Here is a 25,244-nt window from a genome sequence, read left to right as displayed (position 1 = left end):
CTGAGGCACAAATTAATCGACTACAGCAGATCAATGAATTGGACAAAATTAGGCTCTCTGCACTACAAAATACAGCACTAATTCAACAGCAGCGAGCTAAATGGCATGACGCGCTCATCAAAGACAAAGTCTTCCACGAGGGTGACTGGGCTCTGTTATTTGACTCTCGGTTTCAGGACTTCCCTGGGAAACTCCAGACTCGTTGGTTGGGACCATACGAAATCCAGAAGGTACATGACAATGGGACCATCACTTTAATCACCATTGACGGTTCTAGATATGCCTTCAAAGTAAATGGCCACCGAGTTCGTCTCTATCGTAAACCACTCACTCAGGAATCCTTCTGCCAACAGATATGCAGAGACACTGATATGGAGATTTTAGGAGAGGAAGAGAAGTCTTCCTCACCTGTAATTCATTAAGGAATTCATTTCTTTTCACAATTTGTACATAATTTCTTTTCTTCAAGTCGTTCGTGTACATATGTTTGAACTAAATGTGTTCTTTTGCTCAAAGATTTCGATTTTTGCCGTTCCTGAAACGAATGACATTTGTGTGTTTCTGCTGTTCCTTTTCAAAAGGAACAAAATTTTTGATTTTTTGATTTTTCTGCTGTTCATTTTCAAAAGGAACAACATTCTCGATTTTTCTATTGTTCCTTTTCAAAAGGAACAACACTCTTGATTTTTGTTGTTCCTTTTCAAAAGGAACAACACCCTTGATTTCTGCTGTTCCTTTTCAAAAGGAACAACACTCTTGATTTTTCTGCTTTTCCTTTTCAAAAGGAACAACACTCTTGATTTCTGTTGTTCCATTTTCAAAAGGAACAGCACTCTTGATTTCAAAAGGAACAACACTCTCGATTTTTCTGCTGTTCCTTTTCAAAAGGAACAGCACTCTTGATTTTCCTGTTGTTCCTTTTTCAAAGGAACGACGTTTGCTTGTTTTGATGTTCCTTTTCTAAAAGGAACAACATTTTGATTTTTGCTGTTCCTTTTTCAAAAGGAATGGCACTGCAGTGTGTTTGCTATCCCTTTTTCAAAGGCACACATATTTTTTATTTCTGCTATTCCTTTTTCAAAAGGAGCGTCATTTTGAGTGTGTTGCTGTCCTTTTTTTTTTTCAAGAAAGATAGCATTTTTTTTTTATTTTCTGCTGTTCCTTTTTCAAAAGGAACGGCATTGGTGTGTTTTGTTGTTCCTTTTTTCAAAAGGAATGACATTTTCACTTTTGAGACCTATGCTCCTTTGTTGTTCTTCTCTCAAAAAGGAACACTTCTAGCATACTTTTCCTCTCCTTATGAAACAACTTATCCCTTTTGCTGATCTAAATTTGAGGATGCTTCTTGCTCCTGTTCTTTCAACGTCTCTTAGAGAAATCTATGCACTTATGCAATGAATACAAAATCACAACATACTGAAATCAAAAAATTATAAATCGCTATCTTTATAAGGATCTGTATTGGTAAGAGGACAGAAGGAAGGACATACTTATCTTTTGTTGTCATTGTCTTACTAATTTTTCCCTGATTGGTTATCTTTATCATGCCATTCTTTTTAATCCTCTTTGATTTTTGTTTAGGAATAAGAACAAAGGGTTTATATCCTCCTATTGAGATGATAAGACTTCTTCCACCATTCCTACTCTTAAGGAGTGTTGAACCATCCTTTGTGTATATATAAGGAAAAGTGCTTTATGAAAAAAAAAGAAAGTAAAAAAAATGAATTATAAGTTGTCAAATGCAGGTAAGGGGATCTCATCAAGAGCCAGCCTACCATGATCATGAGGATGGAAGTGAAGTGGCATTCCCACTATGGCCACCACACCAGGGATATGGTCCAAAAGGTATATCAAATAAACAAACCTTGGAACAGGAGGTCTCATCATGAGCCAGCCTGCCCACTCTTCACCCCCTCCTCGTGAATGGCACTATGGCTAACTGGTTACCAAGCGAGCATAATGGCCTACACTTTGATATTACATTCCTTAATATGCACATAAAGGATCATGGTTCCAGGGGTGAAATAAACAACTCTGCCAAGGTTATGGACACCTGTTGGTAGTAGAGCACTGTTAATGGTATTGAAGTCACATTGATTACACCAATAGGTAGGATACTAATACTCTTTTGTTTCTTATATCCTAGGCACTAATCATATATTATTTCCCGACTTATATATCGCATGAACATTTATTACCACCAATCATGGCAAAGGAGGTGACAATGACCATTTGAGATTTGGAAAGTACGACAGACATCCTATCCCCCGACCTCGCATCATATCATAGCAGCCTCTTACGTAATACGCGATCCAACTTTATGCCTCGATTTCAGTAATCCATTGTTTTTCTAAACATGGCATATTTTCATACACTGTTCCTTTATGACTTGGTTACAGATCGGGTGCTGCTCCTTTCTTTGACGGCTGGGACAACCTATCGCATTGTGGGGGGGGAGGTTAACCTCATTATTCCCCGGGTTATGTGTCAGCTCACTATTCGGGAAAGATAGTGTACCAGGGAATGGCACGGCTTAACGACATGATATTTCTATTTTCTACATAAGTTGCTATTCATAAGTCATTTCTGTTGCATACTCTATGTTTTTTTCTAAATCCTACGATTATTACCCTCTCTGTGTTTCAAACCAGAGAGTTGACAGTCTCCGCTGCTGCTCGAGAGATCCTGGAAAGAGCACGGTGGCTGACTTATCTCAGTCACCTGCAGGAGTCTAATGAAACAGTGGCGATGGAATTTCTATAGAACTTGCAGGAGGATCACTCCACAGTCAGGGGGAAGCGGATAGCAGTCACCGACAATATAATCGCAGAAGTCTCGGGACTACCAGCCACCGGACCTGTATGGACACTAAAGAAGGAAAGATTACAGAAGATCATGGAAATTTTCCAGGACGAGGGCCAGAGCTTGACGATTAAGGGGAAGGGAGTCCTGCCAGTGACGCTAGGAGAACCCTGGGCAAAATTAGCAAGAACAATGCAAAGCTACATCACCTGCGAGGGGAGAAAAAACGTGGTAAGGCCACGACATCTTAAACTCTTAGCTGTTCTAAAGCAGAAATGCTCTGTAAATCTTCCTGCACTTTCGAATTCATTACTTCATGACATCGCACGAAGCCTAAAAAAGGCACAACATGTAGAGTCAGTTGTCAGCCACCATGGATTAATTCGATTAATAGTTAGTCATAGCTAATTGCAATAATTGAGGGGAGGGCGACAGCACCATCCCCAAAACGTAAACATACTACAAGCACACCAGAACGTCCAGAAAAACGTAGAGAATTAGAAAAACAAAAACATGTTGCGAGCACATCTGAACAACCAGAAACACGCCAGGAATCAGCAAAGCTTAAGCATGACACTGATACACTGGAATAGCCAGAGAAACACAGAAAATCAGTCTGGTTAGCCCGGATAAGAGGAAGGCTGGAAAAGCTCCAGGAAAGCACCAGCCAGCCAGTGGTAATTGAGGACGAGCAACCCTCACGGGCAGAAGTAGAAGAAGAACAAGCTGAAGGAGAAAAGGAAGGAGACGCTGAGGAGGCCGAGCGATCCGAAGAGGAAAATGAGGAAGCAGCTAAGCATCTTGAAACAGAAGCTGAGCATCCTGAAATAGGAGCTGAGCATTTTGAGGCAGAAGCTGGACAATCCAAGTAGGAGGAGGAAATGGGACAGCAAGTAGGTAGCCCACCACAGGACCCAGTGGGAGAAGATGAATTGGCCACAATCTTGTCCAATATGGGTGAGTATGGCCAACCTTCCACTCCATCATACCTCCACGGAAAACCCCAGGAAGAAGATACATCCGAAAAACCACATGCAGAAGAGGCAGAAGAAGGAAATCTGCCTGTTCATGATGAAAAGGAGATAGGAGACACTGAACGGGAACAATCTGTTCCCAAGGCACCAGAGGAAATTCCGGAGGAAGTAGGGATATAAAAAGAAGTCATGGAACCAGTTAGGGTTCCTACCCCAGAATAGCCAGCACAAAACAATGAAGAAGCACCCCAGGAGAAAGATCCAGGGACTAGTCACGGCCCAGAACGCAGCAGAAAGCCTACTGTTCCTTCTAATAAAACATTGGAAATTAGGGAATTACGAAAGGAACAACGAAGGTTATTGAGCATAATAGCCCAGCTCCACCAGCAGATCAGGATCCTGAAAGCGAGGCAGAGGGTAAGGAAGACCGCAAGGAAGAAAAAGATGACCACTGCAGTAAAAATCCGCAGGATGAGAAGGCGGAGGACCAAAAATCGCCCTGCTGATTAAAACCCTGCTGAAGATCCAGCTGTTGTTCCAAATGATGCTGAAGATCTAGCTACTGTTCCAAATGATGCTGAGGAACAGACTGTTGTTCCATTTGAAAAGGAACAGCAGCAAGCCGATATTCATGTTAAAATAGAAATGGAGGATATGATGACTTGTGACAAGGAAATCCAGACAAAGGCACCACCCTCAGGGGTGATAAGGGTTCTGAACTCGAAACAATGCAATAAGAAAGTTCAGGTAAAACTCCCAGCCTCCACTGCTGCATGGAAAAGAGATCCAAAGATAAGGACCTTGCACAAGGGATTGAAACAGGCTCAGCAAGAAATGGAAAGGCTTAGAGAACAAACGGTCCCTCGCGAGAAGTATGAAGAACTCCAACAACAACTAAGGAACGTCAATCAATCTGAAAGCCAGGCCTTTGAAGGGTGGTGAAATGAACAAGAGAAAGTTGCAAAGGTAACTCATAGGCTAGATACTGTTATCAAGCAGATGGATACCTTGTGTTCTTTATACAATGGCGTTTTAGCATGTAGGGCCCCAACCAAAAAATATGCTCTGTTTTTACTGGAACGATACTTACAATTAAAAATAAAAGTTGTTAAAGCAGGCGCCCCGATACAAATTAACAATGTCAATGACTTTATAGATTGTTGTAAACATTATGGGGTGGAGGTCCAGAGATTGCTATGTGAATTTTATTTGCATAACCTCATGCTAGATCAGGAGACTGAGCTGAACCCTTGCCCTTTTGTTGGAGACATCCAATTGCAAGCATTCATCTCATTCAGGGTTAATCAGATTAAATGGCTCAAAGCCTATAACACTTTCCAGAGGCAGGAAAATGGCCTAGACTTGTGGGTAAGGGCTGAGCCTAGTGACCCAGTACGGTTGTGGAAAGCACATAGAAACCCCATGAGAACTCCGGGTGTCATCGAAACGTTAGGACCCATGCATGAGGCACTCATTCGACAAAGTTTAGAATATTTTCTTTCTATCAAAGATCTCGCCATTGATGCAGCCAAATTTCGGTACCGAATCTCTAATCCAAATATCCAGCTCAGGGAGCCATTTAAGTATGAGAATTTTCAATTAGCTACCAACCGTTTGAACCTCTATGGCGAAAGCATTTTGAGGGCAGGGCCATCCTGGTTAGGATATAAATTCCGCAGTCCAATTATCTGGCACCCTGCACCTAGATATCAAGCCCTATATGAGATGCATGAGGGTCAAACAGGCCAGTTCTTTGACTACCTAGTCACTCACCATGGCTGTAGGCCTCCGCATGAGATTCCTTCTCTAGCCTATTCTCTCACTGCTTTGCATGTCAACTACAACGTTTTCATGAGGGCATGAAACAGGGTAAGCAGGGGGGTGTGTGGAGTACTAAAAAGGTATGTTTTTGATGATCATTTCAATGGATTTTCAGTGGGACTTGTGAATCTTTTTACATCATGAATGTGGAAAACAATAAAGAATTATGACAAAACATGTGGAATTAGTATGCAAGACTTAACCGCTGATAGTTGTCATTCTCCTGTGCAGGAAAGGGTAAAAATGAGGAGCTGCTGTTCCAAAGAAAAAGACAAGAACAGGGTAACTGTTGTCCCTTTGACGAAGGACCGAGTGCAAACGAGGCTAAGCAGGTTGAAGCAAACCAGTCCGGAAAAGGAGGAGAAGGCACCAGCTCGGCGGAGGAGAAAAGAAGTGATTAAGGATTAACAGTTTGGCGAATCCCTCAGGATCTTCGATCCTGAGGGATCGCTGCTTTATTTATCTTAATGCTTAGACATCTCCGCCATCACCCTTATATAAAGGAACGACACTGTTAGCTTTGGGGGGATTATGCTTTTATGTAACTTTCTGTTAAAGATCGAACTTTGATCATCGAGTCTCGTTGAACTTGGCTCATTGTACTTTCTGTTTTATGCATTAATATAAACTTGGTGATTATCTTATCTCTACGTCTAGATTAACTTAAAGCGGTGTACCCTTGAGGCTAAGGGCCCGGCCCTGGAGGACACTTGCATCTGTATCACTACGATTTGATTTCTGCGTGGTTTGCTTATCGTCATTAGTTGGTAATTTGATATGCTTTATAAGTTACATCATATGCTCTGTTAAGATTCGTTCATTAAGGTTTTTACAAACAATAACTGTTATATTGACTCTGCATTATATCACCAATACCTTCAGAGTTGATTGAATATTATTAGACTTAATTGAACATTGTTATTATTTTGTTACGAAGCTCTTATGCTGTATATTTGTTAAGTTTTGGGTATGTTCTATGCTAGAGCGATTTATAAAATTTTCATAGTTAGCAATCACATCAGCATTACGATAAACTGCAGATAGAACATAAATATAAAACGCAGAAGACAAGCCAATGCAAGAGGACACAAGATATGGCGCGAGCCACGGACAAACCCCACAATGTGTGGGGAAACCCTTTGATCAAATCTTCTTTTATCTTCAAAGTTCAGCACAGAAGGAGAGAGAGAGAGAGAGTACATTTACAACAGAAGTCATATACTTTGACTTATCTAGATCTAGCATAGATCATTTCGTATCATGATGAGATCAGTTGAAGACATTCTGCTTCAACTGATTCTCAACGTGACTCCTTCACCTATCATCGTGCTGCATCTTGTCCATTTGGTGCACCTCACTGTGTAGCACCATCATGTTGCCCATGATCATCATGCTGCTCATGCTCTCATATATCACTGTACTGCCCATGATCTTCATCATGTTGCCCATACATCATGCTGTCCATGATCTACATCATGTTGCCCATACATCATGTTGTCCATGATCTACATCATGTTGCCCATAATCTACATCATACATCATCAAGCTGCCCATGCTTCATGCATCATGTCACCCATATATCATGCTGCCCATGATCTACAGCATGCTTCATTATGCTACTCATGCTAATGATCTCATCTCTACTTTGATGAGTGATTACACACCATGATTGTTCCTAGAGGCTGAGATGATCTTTGAACCTTGAGATCATAACTGCATCTTACTGTACTGTAAGATTATGATCCTTGTCTCTTACTTTCTTCAGAGGTGATCACTACAACATATATAAACATCATCCAATGCTTCAAGGCAGCTGTATGTCAATGAGATCTTCTTTATCCAACTAAAATCGAGATCATTGTTCAATGTTTATAACTGTTGTGATCTTAGCTCATCAAGGCTAGATGTGCCCAGATCACATACATCCGGCTTTCTTCATTTGAGGATACTCACAGGAGTCTGTGGCTTCTTCACGTATGGTCTGCAGCTACCTCATTTTGACTTCTGCCATAAATCTCTATAGACTCACTAGATAGTCAAATTTCAATGCTCAGGAAGAAATTACAAAGAAAATATCCAGCAAAAAAACAAGTCAGCTACGCATCTTGTTCTATGTGTAATTATTAAATCAAGTAGAATTTAAAACCTCAGACTTTGAACAGCATACGCAAGACAACTATATATCACATCTTTTCTATGTGCACTGTTGTGACGCAGGCAGCCATAACAATTCATTCATCATGCAAATCGCTCTCCACACAAATTTCTCATCGCTCTGTCTCAGCAAGATCGATCACTAGATATAGCGAATCACAAAGATCTCTATCACATGTGACTGCATGAACCCAGTGTTAACATCCACACATTGACTGTGATGATGTATTCCGCGTATATGGGAACCATCTTGACTGCATAGATTAAGGCCTATGAATTCTGCGTATTAATCTTTTTGCATCCGAGAACATTACAACCTTTATTGACTGCAGCTCTTCCACAACAAAGCAGATTCATCATGTTTCATGAATAGCGTATATGGCCTTACGCTGACTAAGTGTAGAAGTCTTCCATTGCTGCGTATAGGGCATCACGTTATAGGAGTCTCCATTGTTGTGCATTAGAACTAGGGCATCAAGGTCAGTGCATATTCTCATGGTGTCTCTCTCCTACTCCAAAAACCCACTACGTGGAGAGGAGGATATCACCTCAAGAATGCATGTTCAAATGACATCAAATATTCATCTATTTATACTAAAACAAGGATGATGAATAGACACGTCGGTTGGGCTTCTAGAGCCTACATAAGAGTTGGTCGGCTTGATAATAATTACATAAACAAAATAAATTCATATCTCCATAAATACTTATCGGAATCGGATGATCTTTGGATCAATCCTACACCTCTCGACGAGAGGGATCCAATAAAAATATCAGCTACCATAAATAAGCCGACCCACATGGAGTTTGGCCCTAGTTTCCAATTTAACACTCCCTCTCAACTAGGGAGAACTCCATCCATTGATCCATAAGTCCGACTGTACTATCTCTGCCATTAGTGCCCTGCACTATTCTGCCCAATTCTGCTCAAATCTGCTCTGCTGGCTTTGCTCAGCTCTACTGGCTCTGCTAGTTCTGCTCTGCTCAGCTCTACTAGCTCTGCTAGCTTAGCTCAGCTCTACTAGCTTTGTTCTGCTAGCTCTGCTCATCTCCACTAAACTATGAAGAACAAGAATTGATCGAGAATGAGTCATATCATTCTCCACTGACCTGAAGTCAGTCTCAGGGTGCATACCACTAGTCCCCGACCAGTCTCAACTGACCCGAAGTCAGCTTCATAGTAAGTACCACTCCTACCACTGGTCCCAGATCAGTATCGCAGTCTCAGAGAGTGTACCACTGGTCCTAGACCAGTCTCAACCGACCCGAAGTCAGCGTCATAGTATGTACCACTCTCACTGGTCCCAGACCAGTACTGCACTGACACGAAGTCAGTCTCGGAGTATGTACCACTGGTCCCAGACCAGTCTCAGCCGACCCGAAGTCAGCATCATAGCATGTACAACTCCTACCACTGGTCCTAGACCAGTATCATTGATCCCAGATCAATGGAGGACATCCTAGCGTAGGGAGTACGATAGATACAACGATGCGTCCATCGGTATTACTATGGTCCCTAACTTCATTTCCCTGCTCATTGATCAGATGAGAGGTACTTCCCATGAGTCCCAGACTGCATGGGTAGGAAGCCTCGACAGGAGAACTTAATCAATCCTGTCCTCAGAGGAGAACACATCAATCCAGGCTGCCATGGACAAAACATCAATCCAGGCCTCACAGGAGAACTAATCATCCTGCTACACAAGAGAGCGAATCATATTGTCCCACAAGAGAGAAAATCATCTTGTCCCACAAGAGAGCGAATCATCTTGTTTCAATACGCACCACCAGGGGAGGGTGAGTCACCCTGTGGTCGTATGTTGCTCCAATAGAACTGCAAGCCCCCCAAAGCTCTTAGAGCTCAATGTATGCAGCATGCAGGACCATTTTACAAAGGTCTCTCAACGACTCCAAGTTGTTCGGGAAAATCACAAATTTGATCTTTCCTCAGGGCTCTGTCCTGTACATCATCTCAGTGTGATGGAGCCTCCTTGATCATCGACTTACCATATCCTAGATAAGGCAGTAATTGATGTCTATCTGCTGGAGCAATTGTCAAATATGGGATTTCTCAATAATCGAATCCCATCTCTGGTTGTCACAGAGAATCACAGTGGCATTCATCATGTGTACAAATAGCTCACTGAAGAGCTTCAGCAACCAGACCGCCTCACAGAAGGCCATACTATCAGCAATGAATTCTGCCTTGGTGGTGCTCAGAGTCACCGACTTCTACTTCCTGCTCATCCAGGATATCGAGGCAGATTCCAAAGAGAAACAGCACTGAGAAGTGCTCTAGTGATCCTCCACACTGCCTGCCCACTCATCATAATCATGTGGTTTCATATTTCCGGCAGTGTATCTCAATCCATGACAGATTGTGCCCTGAAGATATCTCAGAAGATTCTTGGCACCAATCCAGTGAGGCTCAACCAAATATGAGCTCACCATGCTAACTGCAACACATATGTCCAGACGGAGGTTCTCCAAGAACATCAACGCGATTGAGTTTATGAAACTCAGAGGCATTTCCCAAATCAAGTCCGACATCACTACCATATAACTTCTTGAAAGTTAAAATCCTCGAGGTAGTCACAGGCTTGCAGCTTATCTTCCCACATTCAGAATCCAACTCCCTCTGTCTCCTATAAATGAGAGGGTTTGCACCTGTTAGACATAGGTGCCGGTAAGAGAGGTTTATCATCCACAACCTTTGAGTAATGGTTTGGATCGGTGTCACTCCTAGTGAATCTCAGCTGCATTAGATAGCTATCAATCCTCTCATATTACGCTCGAGGTGTTTTGCTTCAAGCCATAGAGGGCTTTCTTCCACCTGTATATATGAGATTCCCTGATCATGATTCTCAAACTCCTCGGGTTGTTCCAAACCTGTGGACCTGCAGCATGAGGGGAATGGTCCCCTTATAATATTTTCCTTCGGTACATTTCAGACATGTACCTTCATGCTTCCTTTTGAATTCAGGCATCCTAGTCACCATCTGACTCATGGACCTCCGTAGCTGAGTCAATGGACATGGTCCCTAGTGGACTTCTTGCAACTTGATACAACCTTGAACTCAAAAACATCTTTAAAAGATCTATTTTCAAACACGTACCTTTCCATCGATAAGTGCCACCCTGTAACCTTTGACTTCGATTTCCCAGATGGACATCAGGTTCGATCAGGTACATAAAAGAGATTTTGGGGTTCCTTGCTTTCGTGGAAGAGTCGACCATTTCCTTGATGACCTGCATTACCAGTCATTCCTTTGATCATTGAAGATGTCCCAAGAATGATTGTTATCTTCATCAAGATATGTGCCTCTGCCATTTGGATGCTCCTTTTCATAATGGCCAAACTTATTTCAATAAGGCATCCACCTTTCCTTCCACCCTTAGATCCGAACTTCCCAATGAAGTGATCTTTAGATGGGCCATCAGAAACTTCCACTGTGCCATTCTGATAACATTCTCTGCTTCGACTTCACCCTAGGTGAATTATGAGGAACTCATTGATCCTTCTGTCTTGTCCCAACTGACTTCGGTGATTGCTCTTTCACTCTTGCTTGGGCATTGTCTTCACCTCAGCTCTGATACCATGTTAAGTTTTCGGTATGTTCTATGCTAGAGCAATTTATAAAATTTTCATAGTTAGCAATCACATCAGCATTACGATAAACTACAGATAGAACATAAATATAAAATGTAGAAGACAAGCCAATGCAAGAGGACACAAGATATGGCGCGAGCCAGGGACAAACCCCACAATGTGTGGGGAAACCCTTTGATCAAATCTTCTTTTATCTTCAAAGTTCAGCAGAGAAGGAGAGAGAGAGAGAGAGTACATTTACAACAGAAGTCAAATACTTTGACTTATCTAGATCTAGCATAGATCATTTCGTATCATGATGAGATCAGTTGAAGACATTCTGCTTCAACTGATTCTCAAGGTGACTCCTTCACCTATCATCGTGCTGCATCTCGTCCATTTGCTGCACCTCACTGTGTAGCACCATCATGCTGCCCATGATCATCATGCTGCTCATGCTCTCATATATCATTGTACTACCCATGATCTTCATCATGTTGCCCATACATCATGCTGTCCATGATCTACATCATGTTGCCCATACATCATGCTGTCCATGATCTACATCATGTTGCCCATAATCTACATCATACATCATCAAGCTGCCCATGCTTCATGCATCATGTCACCCATATATCATGCTGCCCATGATCTACAACATGCTTCATTATGCTACTCATGCTAATGATATCATCTCTGCTTTGATGAGTGATTACACACCATGATTGTTCCTAGAGGCTGAGATGATCTTTGAACCTTGAGATCATAACTGCATCTTATTGTACTGTAAGATTATGATCCTTGTCTCTTACTTTCTTCAGAGGTGATCACTACAGCGTATATAAACATCATCCAATGCTTCAAGGCAGCTGTATGTCAATGAGATCTTCTTTATCCAACTAAAATCGAGATCATTGTTCAATGTTTATAACTAGTGTGATCTTAGCTCATCAAGACTAGATGTGCCCAGATCACATACATCCGACTTTCTTCATTTGAGGATACTCACAGGAGTCTGTGGCTTCTTCACGTATGGTCTGCAGCTACCTCATTTTGACTTCTGCCATAAATATCTGTAGACTCACTAGATAGTCAAATTTCAATGCTCAGGAAGAAATTACAAAGAAAATATCCAGCAAAAAAACAAGTCAGCTACGCATCTTGTTCTATGTGTAATCATTAAATCAAGCAGACTTTAAAACCTCAGACTTTGAACAGCATACGCAAGACAACTATATATCACATCTTTTCTATGTGCACTTTTGTGACACAGGCAGCCATAAAAATTCATTCATCATGCAAATCGCTCTCCACACAAATTTCTCATCACTCTGTCTTAGCAAGATCGATCACCAGATATAGCGAATCACAAAGATCTCTATCACATGTGATTGCGTGAACCCAGTGTTAACATCCACACATTGACTGCGATGATGTATTTCGCGTATATGGGAGCCATCTTGACTGCATAGATTAGGGCTTGTGAATTCTGCGTATTAATCTTTTTGCATCCTAGAACATTACAACCTTTATTGACTGCGGCTCTTCCGCAACGAAGCAGATTCATCATGTTTCATGAATAGCGTATATGGCCTTACGCTGACTAAGTGTAGAAGTCTTCCATTGCTGCGTATAGGGCATCACATTATAGGAGTCTCCATTGTTGTGAGTTAGAAATAGGGCATCAAGGTCAGTGCATATTCTTATGGTGTCTCTCTCCTACTCCAAAAACCCAATACATGGAGAGGAGGATATCACCTCAAGAATTCATGTTCAAATGACATCAAATATTCATCTATTTATACTAGAACAAGGATGATGAATAGACACGTCGGTTGGGCTTCTAGAGCCTACATAAGAGCTGGTCGGCTTGATAATAATTACATAAACAAAATAAATTCATATCTCCATAAATACTTATCGGAATCGGATGATCTTTGGATAAATCCTACACCTCTCGATGAGAGGGATCCAATAAAAATATCAGCTGCCATAAATAAGCCGACCCACATGGAGTTTGGCCCTAGTTGCCAATTTAACAATATTCGTGTTGTGGAATTTATCTGAAAGATGTGTTCTTTATGATTCAGGAGTAATGTTGTTCCATTTGGAAACGCAGTTGTAATTCATGTTGATGACGATTGGTGCTAAATCAGATTACTTTTCAAGGTTGTTGTGTGTGTATGATTTCCAAATGCTGTTCCATAACTTATTAGTAATTAGTGTTGTTCCATTAGCGCATACTGCTTGATTTGCTTGGAGAATAAAAGATTGATGTTTGATTACAATGAGTGCATTTGAGTTGATAGGATAAAGCTTGATTACTGCTGGCGAGGTTTAGTTATTCGATTGTTGTTCCATTTCAGAATTGCTATTCCATTTTAGCATTGTTGTTCCATTCCAAATTTGTTGTTCTATTTCTTATTTGTTGTTCCATTTTTACCTGCTGTTTCATTTACTCGTAATTATTATTTTGGTGTGAGAGACGATCTGTGGCTGTAGTGAGCCTCGACATTTATTGCCTCGCTCCCAGACCCGTGGTCCATGCTCTAATTTCCTTTCTATCAGTTTCCAAAGGGATGGGCTATTGCTGTCGAACCCTTGACTGATAAAGTTGCCTAGCTTTAAGAGTGTGTGATTTAGTCATTTGAAGTAACTTAGTTATAGACAAGCATCTGTTTACTCTTGTATTTTTGTAGAACGCTGTACTACTAGCATTACTCTGACAAATAGCCTCAAATTGAGTCACTCTTTGAAATAACCAAACGCTCCCGGATTGACATATTAATGTGAGGAAATTAGAGGTGAAAGAGACCCTTTTTATAGCTCTACAATGATTTAGTTCCTTATTGACAGTCGGGATATAATCATGTTGAAAGGAAGAAAAAGCATGTAAATATCAAACAAATCATTGCACTGCAACTGAAGTGGTGCATTAGGAAGGGATGTCGACTATTTGAAGTGCAAGTGACCAACAAACCACATGTTGAGGAGGGTAGAGTAGAAAAGAACCCATTCATTAAAAAATTCAATGATGTGTTTGCTAAAGACATTCTAGCATTCCTGCCAATGAGGGAAATTGATTTTATGATTAGCTATAATGTCCAAATCCCCATATCGAATGAGTACATCAGAACTAATGGAGTTAAAATTATAGTAAAAATAAATGTTTGACAAAGGGTATATCATACCTAGTGTATCACCTTGGTGAGCACCCGTGATTTCTGTAAAGAGGAAGTATGGAACTCTAAGGATGCGTATAAATTATAGACAAATGAACAAGAACATAATTAAAAATAGATACCTCTACCAAGGATCAATGATCTGTTTATTTAGCGGAGGGGAGTAGCAATCTTTTCAAATATTGATATGAGATATGGGCACCATTAGGTACATATAAAAGGATGAATACATTCATAAAAACAACATTCATAACTAGGTATGGTCGCTATGAGTTTTTGGTTTTTCCCTTTGGGATTATTCATGTTTTTTGGTCCCCACTAGGCCTCCTGCATGTGGTAGCATCATCGAGTCATCCTTGTTCAGAGAATCTGAGATGTGTCACCCATGTACTTATGGAATCTATTATGAGTCCCCATTTCATGCCATTTCATGCCATTATAATGTTTCATTCATCGTCCATTTGAGTCATTGACCATCCCCTCTAGATTTGAGTCAGTAGCTGCCAGGTCAACCATTTTTATTATGATTTGAAAAGGGAAGTTGTTAGTCCATCATCCATCATATTTCCTTCCATCATCATCCGTGGTGTCAGTCCATCAATCACTCTTCTATGTTCCCTCATGCCTTTGTTGAGGATTCCTCATTACCTTAACTCTGGTGGGCTCTCTTCTATCGACCTCATCACATTTATTCCACAAGAGTAGTCTATAGGGTGGTGTACCTTGGTTCCAGCTTCCATATTTGTTCAATGCCTTAGATCAGGAAAATTGGCTCATTATTTCCCTTTGACTTGGTGGATTCTCACGTTCTCGACATCAACTCCTTATCGCACGTTTGACATTCGTACGCTTGACAGTTCGGAGATCCAGACAATTATCCCAGTCATTTCCCTGTGTATGTGAGATGTTTCAGACCTCATGAGGGGGTGGCCATTCAGGTAGTCTCCCACATGCCCGGATGACCATAGATGTTGATCCAGCCTTCGATACAGTTCTGTAGATTTGATGGGTTTGGTTTCCTCCACTTGCAGCACCCATAGCATGCATGTATCCTCTAGATGATCCATTCAGATTTTTAGAGCCCTTTCCTATTCAGCATGGATTCCTTGGTTGTGATCCCCTTCCCCATGTTAGTTTGAGGGGAATTGTATCTCATGTACTCAAATATTATTGTATTTAGTCATGTGCTATGTTTTTTCCAGGCGCATTATGTATATGGGGTCCATTTTATTATTTTCAAGCCCATTGATGCCAGCATATCATGTATCATGTATCATATACTTTGTAGCTAAGTCCCACATTATTGGGCTCACCATTATTCTTTGTTCTCAGTTATCTCGGTGGGTATGGGTATGCCTCTCCCGCCTCATTTAGGATCATGTACTACCACATAAAAGGAGACTTCTATTGGACTTGTAGGTCTCGCCTCCTCCATTATTTATCTATCCTTCACTTGCTTTAGATTGCTCTCTCTCTCTGAATCCCCTTTTGGTGTCCTATGGAAGTGTAATATACAACATATTTCGGTCATATGATTTGATCCTAACACTCATACATGTGGGGGCAATCTTGTATCACCAAAAAATGATCACCTAACCATTTCTAGCTAGTTGGATTGAAATACACGATGTGGATTTAACTTTACCATAGTAAAATCACTTTCACTATGGAAAATAATTTAGTAAACCACTTTTATTAAATTATTTATGATTTAAATAAAAAACCCCATGAGAATAATTAGATAAATAATTATTTATTTAATTTTCTCTAGGAATTGTTATTAAATCATTATTTAATAATTATTCCTTGTCACGTTTGATTAAATCCCTTAAGGATATTTAAATAAATTATTATTTATTTTAATCCTTATTTCTGTTATTAGAATAATTATTAAATCACTACTTAATAACTATTTTGATTTCACACCTTTCTTGTTTCTCACGAAATAACTAATAAATCATTTTATTTGTTAATTATTTCTAAATAAAGGAATTAAACCATTTTAAATATCTTTTCCCTCTCTAATAAATATAATAAAGTATTACAAGTACTTAGATCTAAATTTGGTCAATAAAATTTTATTATTCTCCATTTTTGATATTAACTCCATACTTTTCTATATAAAGGATGGTTTTTTATTTATTCCTCACCATGATCATTATCATCGTCAACATTATCATCATTTTCTTGAGCTCCCATTTGAGTTCTTCACTTTGTTTGGGTTTTTTACACGATTGAGAGAGGGAATTATACTTCTGAAGCATCAAGGATATAAAAGGACCCATCCCACAAAGGAGGCCTTACAAACCAATCTATATATCTCCTTCACCAGGTGTTATCAATAAGGATTTATTCATTTAAAATTGTTGTTCCACTGGGTTATTATTATGGATACATTATTTTGTTGCTATTTGTTTTGAATCCTTTTTTCTTTTATTGTGTATTTTCCATCTGTATTCCAGATCTAGAATGACAACAACAATCAACTTGTTGTTAGGGTCACTTGTCACCTAGTGACCTAAGTGAGGGTTTTTGGTACATCTTCTAGGAATTTTCATACTAACAGTAAAGTAAGGTGAATAACTAGTCTGCTTCTATTCTAATTGGCACTAGCTCAAATTTGTATCATGTGAGTATGTTAGTGATCCAGGTGGATATTGGTGACCACCTGCCAAGTCAACCTAGACCCCCACCATTGTTTCTCTCAGCATTTTTAGTTTCCTTAATTGTAGCACAACTTACTATTTTTAGCGGTTTTTCGAGTCCTAAACTTCCAGAGCCATTTTGAGGCCGTAAACGACGTTTTTTGGGCAATCTGGGGGCAACATGGGTCCATGAACTAATGTTTCCCTTCCCAAAGTGGTATTTCTCGGATAGATCTTTCTAACGAGCTATTGTACTCGTCAAACGGAGATCATATGCCAAAGTTACGACCCCGGGAAGTTGATGTACCAATTTACCCAAATGGGGCCCACAGTTTGGCGTTTCATCTTCTAGGGTTAGGTTTTGGAATTTTAATGGTTTTACATTGTTTCTCAATAATAAATAGGCCTTCGAGCGTCATTGTAACATAGTTCAGAGGCATGTAGCCACCATATCTCTTCTCAGAGATAAGTTACCATCGCCCTAGTTGGTTTATTTCCATTACTGTTTGTAAGCATATATCAGTATTTTACACTAATGAAATGAAGTATTATTTCCACTGCGTATCTATGTTTATGGTTATCTCTATAATTTTTTGTGTTCCTGTTTAAGTCCGGATCAGTGGTATTAGAGCGGTCTGCTTTTTCTTTGTTTTTCTTTGCATGTCCCCAACAAGGTCGGGATATAAGGAGTTAGGGCTTGAACTGATCGAACCTTTGCAAGACCAGCCTCGAAAATCCTGACGGCCTCCCATGGCGGATGAGAAGAAAGATGAGGGGGCAGAAGATCCTATCAAAATCTTGCTCGAAGAAGCCCTTGAGCGACAACGGAGCGCAATGATGGACAACTTTGCCCAGATCCTTGAGCGGCTACCCAGAAGCGATGCATCGACTTCCAACGGCTTCTCTGGAAATGCCACGCCCTTTAAGGTACAAGTTAATTTTGAAATCCCCATATTCGAGGGTCAGATAGACACAGATGCTATAGATAAATGGTTAAATTTGCTAAAGGGTTATTTTTCTGTTCATGAATTTTCGAGTCGGGAAAATATTGTTTTGACCCTTCTCAAAGCAGCCCCCCACGTCAAGGACTGGTGGGAAACCTACTGCGAGTAGAAGGATGAAAATACCAGCTCATTATTTTCATCCGCACCCACCTGGAATTCATTCTAGGATGGCATCAAGGAGTAGTAATACCCTATCGGAAGCTATGAGGATGAATACATAAAGTGGACCACGTGCGGCAGGGAAGGGACCAAGACGTGCCGAAGTTCACCAATGTTTTCCATACTCTTCGCACAAAGTTGGGTATCAAGGATTCGAAGCAGCATTTGATACTCAAATACCGCGGCTTCCTACACAAGTACATCCAGGAAGAAATAGAATTCATGAACATCTCCTCACTCAACACAACATACTGATATGCCGTCAAGGTCGAGCAGAAGTTTAAACAAAAGAAGCGAGACTTTGGATCTGTGAATCCGAAGCAAGGGAAAGGTGCCCCTAAACAACAGAACAAAGGACAAAGCCAAGGCAGGGTAGCCCAAGACAACCTGCCAAAGAAGCAAGCAAAGAACAGCGCTGCGAAGCCGAAAAAGGACACGGGAAAATGGTGTGAGTTCCATAAGAGCTCCACTCACAACACAAGTGAGTGTCGGGCCAAGTAGTAACTGGTGGCTGAGCTAAAGCTTTCAGAATCAGATGCATGTTCCAACTCTGAGTCAGAACCCGAAAAGGGGAATGAAAAAGGGAAGCAAATCATTGATGCGGATCCCAACGCCACTGTTGCTAACGCCAAGATCCAGAAAAATGAACCCGAAGATCCAGAGGAAGAGGAGCGTCTCTTCCACTCCCAGATGTGGGTAAAGGGCTCCCCACTACAGTTCATTGTTGATAGCGGGAGCCAAAAGAACCTCATTTCAGCAGAGGTCGTGAAGAAATTGGGCTTACCAACCACAACACATCCACATCTATACACCATCGGGTGGCTTCAACAAGGACGGGATCTTCGTGTGAGCCAATAGTGTCGCCTTACATACAACATCAAGCCCTTCATAGATGAGGTATTGTGTGACATTGCTCCCCTTGAAGTTTTTGATGTATTATTAGGACAACCATACTTGTGTAAGTGACATGTTGTGTATGAATCAAGGCCCCGTGCTATTATTATTACATTGGGAAATAATTTGTACAGGATACCAGAGGTAGCACCACCTACCGCCATCTCTTTGATTACTGCAAAACAATGCAGTAAGCTCATTTCCAAAATCGGGAAATTTGTTTTCCTAATGATACACCCTCAAGCAAAGAAGAAGACAGTTGCCACAGCCTCCAGACAGGGCCCCTCCGCATGACAACTACAGATGGACAAGGCCGTGGAGGAGTACAAGGACATCTTCACCTCCCCCGCAGGGGTTCCTCTGCACTATCAAGTCAAGCACTCCATCGATCTGACCCCAAGTGTGCCGCTACCCAGTGGACCAATTTATCGGCGCTCCATTCTGGAGAAGGATGAAATCAAGAGGTAGATTCAGGAGCTCCTGCAGAAAGGTCACATCCATCCGAGTTCATCACCTTGTGGGAGCCCGATCGTGTTGGTACAGAAGAAGGATGGGACTTGGAGACTCTGTATTGACTATCGGGTGATGAACAAGATCATTGTCCATAATAGGTACCCGATCCCGCGGATTAATGACCTCCTGGAACAACTAAAGGGGGCGAAACATTTCAGCAAGATCGATCTGAAGCCAGGATATCACCAAGTACCAATCAAACCCTCTGATGTGTGGAAGACTGCCTTCAAAGCCAAGGAGGGCCTTTACGAATGGTTGGTTATGCCTTTCGGATTAACGAATGCTCCTGCAACCTTCATGAGGCTAATGGATGACATCTTGCGGCCATTCACCAACTCATTTGTAGTGGTATACTTGGATGACATTCTGATATTTAGCCAGAGTTGGGAAGAGCACCTCCACCACATCTGACAGGTTCTCCAAACACTGTGGCAACACAAGCTATGTACCAATTTGGAGAAATGCACTTTTGGCATGACCCAGGTTCAGTATTTGGGATACATTATCGATGAACAGGGGGTGCATGTGGATCCAGCCAAGATCCAAGTCATTCGGGATTGGCCATCTCCAACCACTCTGATAGAGCTCCACAACTTTCTAGGTCTTGCTAACTTCTACCGCAGGTTTGTGTTGGGGTTTTCTCATATCACTTGGCCCTTGAGTCAAGTCACCAAGGGAGGCGTGAAAGAAAAATTCTTTTGGTCTAAATCTCAACAGAAGGCATCCATAGACTTGAAAGATCACCTCTGCACGGCACTAGTGCTCGCGTTACCAGATTTACAACAACCATTTGGGGTCGAGACAGATGCCTCTGACTATGCTATTGGGGCAGTCCTTACTCAACACGGGCATCTAGTGGCATATCACAATGAAACACTTTCTGACACAGTCCGGAAGTATCCCACTTATGATAAAGAGATGTATTCCATTGTGCAGGCCTATCGACAATGGAAGCATTACATTTTGGGGAAGGAAATGGTCATCCACACAAACCACCGACCCCTACAGTTCATACAGACCCAAGGGAAATTACAGAATGATCGCCATCAGAAGTGGTCTACATACCTGCAACAGTTCCATTTGAATATCAAGTATAAGAAAGGCAGCACCAATAATGTTGCAGATTGCCTCAGTCGACCACCGATCATGGCATTAACCACTGTGCTCAACTCTTGTGGGCACGAGACTTATGATTGGCCACTTCTCTACAAAAGCGATCCAGAATTCGGCCACACATACCAGACACTCTTGGAGGGTCAGCATGTTCCAGATTTTCACCTCCAGGATGCCCTATTATGCCACCTAGGTCACCTTTGTGTTCCTTCAAGCGAGCGTGCCAAGATGATTTGGGAAGCACACTACAGTCGGGTTGCTAGGCATTTTAGGGTCTAGAAAACAGTGGCAGTACTGCAAAAGTATTTCTATTGGCCGAATCTTCGACAAGATGTTGGGAAGTACATCAGATCATGTACTGCCTGTGCCATTGCCAAACTGACCATCAAGAAGCAAGGCCTCTATGCCCCGCTGCCTACCCCTAGCCGACCTTGGGAATCCATCTCCATGGATTACATGTCAGGCCTTCCTTCCAATAAGCATGGAAATGACTGTGTTTTTGTGGTTTTTGACAGGTTCTCAAAGATGGCCATTATGACGGCATGCAAGAAGAATATCACAGCAGAAGCCGCTGCTAAACTCTTCTTTGAATGAGTGTGGGTACACTTTGGGATCCCACAGTCTATCCTCTCAGATCAGGATAGTCGGTTCCTTAGTACATTTTGGTCCAATCTCTGGTCAATGTTGGACACCAAATTCACTAAGTCCACAGCCTTCCATCCTCAAATTGATGGCCAGACAGAGGTTGTCAATGGGATGATTGTGCACATTCTACGCATGTACAACTCAAAGAATCCACGCACATGGGACGAGAGCCTCCCCTATGTTCATCAGAGTGACAACAGAGCTCTTCATAGCTCAACTACCCATAGCCCTTTTTAGGTGGGCTTGGGATTCCAGCCACTATACCCCATTGATGTGGCCAAGCCACTTGCCACTACTCAAACAGATTCGGCTCATGTCTAGTCCGAAATAGACAAGGCAACCAGCTTGAATGAGCACATCCAACATATTCACCAAAAAGTCCATGACATTCTGGAGAAATCAAATTCCAAGTACAAGCAGCGACATGATCAACATCGGGTGCCACACAAGTTTTAGGTGGGTGACAAAGTCTGGATGCATTTGCAAAAGGAACGCCTTACTGGAGCCTATCAGAAACTGAGACCACTATGATATGGTCCTTACACCATTACTAAGGCTATGGGAGACAATGCATTTGAGCTCAACATTCCCCCATTCCTTGGCCTAAGCCAGTGTTCAATGTGTACTGCCTTCGGCCATACTTTCCACCATTGCTAGACACATCCGACATTGCAGAACAACTCACACCCACAAAATTTCATCTAGATTGCATGGAACAAGCTGCCACTGATCGGATCATGGACACATAGATCAAGAACACTTGCCAACAGAATATCCAACTATATCGAGTTTTCAAAGCAGGCTAACTCCTTCACCAGGGCAAGTGGCTCACCAGGGACCAAGTTCAGCAAAAGTTTCCTCATCTCATGGAGGAACTCAACGCAATGGGGACCATTGCTTCCTAAGGGGGGAGGAATGATCCAGGTGGATATTGGTGGCCACCTGCCAAGTCCACCTAGACCCCCACCATTGTTTCTCTCAGCATTTTTAGTTTCCTTAATTGTAGCACAACTTACTATTTTTAGCAGTTTTTCGGAACCTGAACTTCCGGAGCCGTTTTAAGGCCCTAAATGACATATTTTAGGAAATATGGGGGCAACATGGGTCCATGGACTGATGCTTCCCTTCCCAAGGTGGTAGTGCTCGGATAGATCTTTCTAACGAGCTATTGTACGCGTCAAATGAAGATCGTATGCCAAAGTTACGACCCCGAGAAGTTGATGTACCAATTTACCCAAATGGGGCCCACAGTTTTTCGTTTCATCTTCTAGGGTTAGATTTTGGAATGTTAATGGTTTTCGATTGTTTATTAACAATAAATAGGCCCTTTGAGCCTCATTGTAACATAGTTCAGAGGCATGTAGCCACCACATCTCTTCTCAGAGATAAGCTACCATCGCCCTAGCTGGTTTATTTCCGTCACTGTTTGTAAGCATATATCAGTATTTTACATTAATGAAATGAAGTATTATTTCCACTGCATATGTGTGTTTATGGCTATTTCTGTAATTTGTTGCATTCCTGTTTAAGCCCGGATCAGTTAGTTGTAGGGAAGTGTGTGTTGAAGACCAAAACACACCATAATTTGTAGTTGGTTTAGCTAGCCATCAAACCTAAGAGGAGGGTTGAACACATGGTCAATTTGTGTCTAGAGGTGACAGAAGGCATGCCTATGAAAATTGACTTAAATGTATTACCCTTGGGTTCATATGACTTATTAATTGGCATGGAATATCTAGTTGGGCACAAGAAAAAGGTCGATTTCCTTAGCAAGATGGTTTAGTTCCTTATTGACAGTGGGGATATAATCATGTTGAAAGGAAAAAAAAACATGTAAATATCAAACAAATCATTGCACTACAACTGAAGTGGCGCATTAGGAAGGGATGCTGACTATTTGCAGTGCAAGTTACCAACAAACCACAAGTTGAGGAGGGTAGAGTAGAAAAGAACCCATTCATTAAAAAATTCAATGATATGTTTGCTAAAGACATTATAGCATTGCTGCCAATGAGGGAAATTGATTTTATGATTAGCTATAATGTCCAAATCCCCATGTCGAATGAGTACATCAGAATTAATGGAGTTAAAATTATAGTTAAAATAAATGTTTGACAAAGGGTATATCATACCTAGAGTATCACCCTTGTGAGCACCCGGTGATTTCTGTAAAGAGGAAGTATGGAACTCTAAGGACGCATATAGATTATAGACAAATGAACAAAACCGTAATTAAAAATAGATAACTCTACCAAGGATCAATGATCTATTTATTTAGCCGAGGGGAGTAGAAATCTTTTCAAATATTGATATGAGATATGGGTACCATTAGGTACATATAAAAGGATGAATACATTCATAAAAGCAACATTCATAACTAGGTATGGTCACTATGAGTTTTCGGTTGTTCCCTTTGGGATTACTCATGTTTTTTAGTCCCCACCGGGCCTCCCGCATGTGGCAGCATCATCGATTCATCCTTGTTTATATAATCTGAGATGTGTCACCCTTGTAATCATGGAATCTGTTCTGAGTCCCCATTTCATTCCATTTCATGCCATTATAGTGTTTCATTCATTGTCCTTACACTCATATGTGTGGGGGCAATCTGTTATCACCAAAAAATGATCACCTAGCCATTTCTAACTAGTTGGATCGAAATACACCATGTGGATTTAACTTTACCATAGTAAAATCATTTTCACTGTGGAAAATAATTTAGTAAACCACTTTTATTAAATTATTTTTTGATTTAAATAAAAAACCCCATGAGAATAATTAGATAAATAATTATTTATTTAATTTTCTCTAGGAATTATTATTAAATCATTATTTAATAATTATTCCTTGTCATGTTTGACTAAATCCCTTATGGATATTTAAATAAATTATTATTTATTTTAATTTCCTTATTTTTGTTATTAGAATAATTATTAAATCACTACTTAATAACTATTTTGATTTCACACCTTTCTTGTTTCTCACAAAATAATTAATAAATCATTTTATTTGTTAATTATTTCTAAATAAAGGAATTTAACCATTTTAAATATCTTTTCCCTCGCCTATAAATATAATAAAGTATTACAAGTACTTAGATCTAAATTTGGTCAATAATATTTTATTATTCTCCATTTTCAAAATTAACTCCATACTTTTCTATATAAAGGAGGGTTTTTCATTTATTCCTCACCATGATCATTATCATCATCAACATTATCATCATTTTCTTGAGCTCCCATTTGAGTTCTTCACTTTGTTTGGGTTTTTCACATGATTGAGAGAGGGAATTCTACTTCTGAAGCATCAAGGATATAAAAGGACCCATCCCACAGAGGGGGCCTTACAAACCAATCTATAGATCTCCTTCACCAGGTGTTATCAATAAGGATTTATTCATTTAAAATTGTTTTTCCACTAGGTTATTATTTTGGATACATTATTTTGATGCTATTTGTTTAAAAATCATGTTTTCTTTTATTGCATATTTTCCATTTGTATTTTAGATCTAGAATGACAACAACCGTCAACTTTTTGTTAGGGTCACTTGTCACCTAGTGACTTAAGCGAGGGTTTTTGGTACATCTTCTAGGAATTTTCATACTAACAGTAAGGTAAGGTGAATAACTAGTCTTCTTCTATTCTAATTGGCACTAGCACAATTTTTTATCATGTGAGTATGTTAGTTGTAGGGAAGTGTGTGTTGAAGACCAAAATACACCATAATTTGTAGTTGGTTTAGCTAGCCG

Source organism: Pinus tabuliformis, chromosome 6, assembly GCF_031772625.1.
Source record: "Pinus tabuliformis cultivar Carrire ecotype Pingquan chromosome 6, CPIR1, whole genome shotgun sequence".
NCBI lineage: Eukaryota > Viridiplantae > Streptophyta > Pinopsida > Pinales > Pinaceae > Pinus > Pinus tabuliformis.
Note: the sequence above shows the minus strand (reverse complement) of the source record.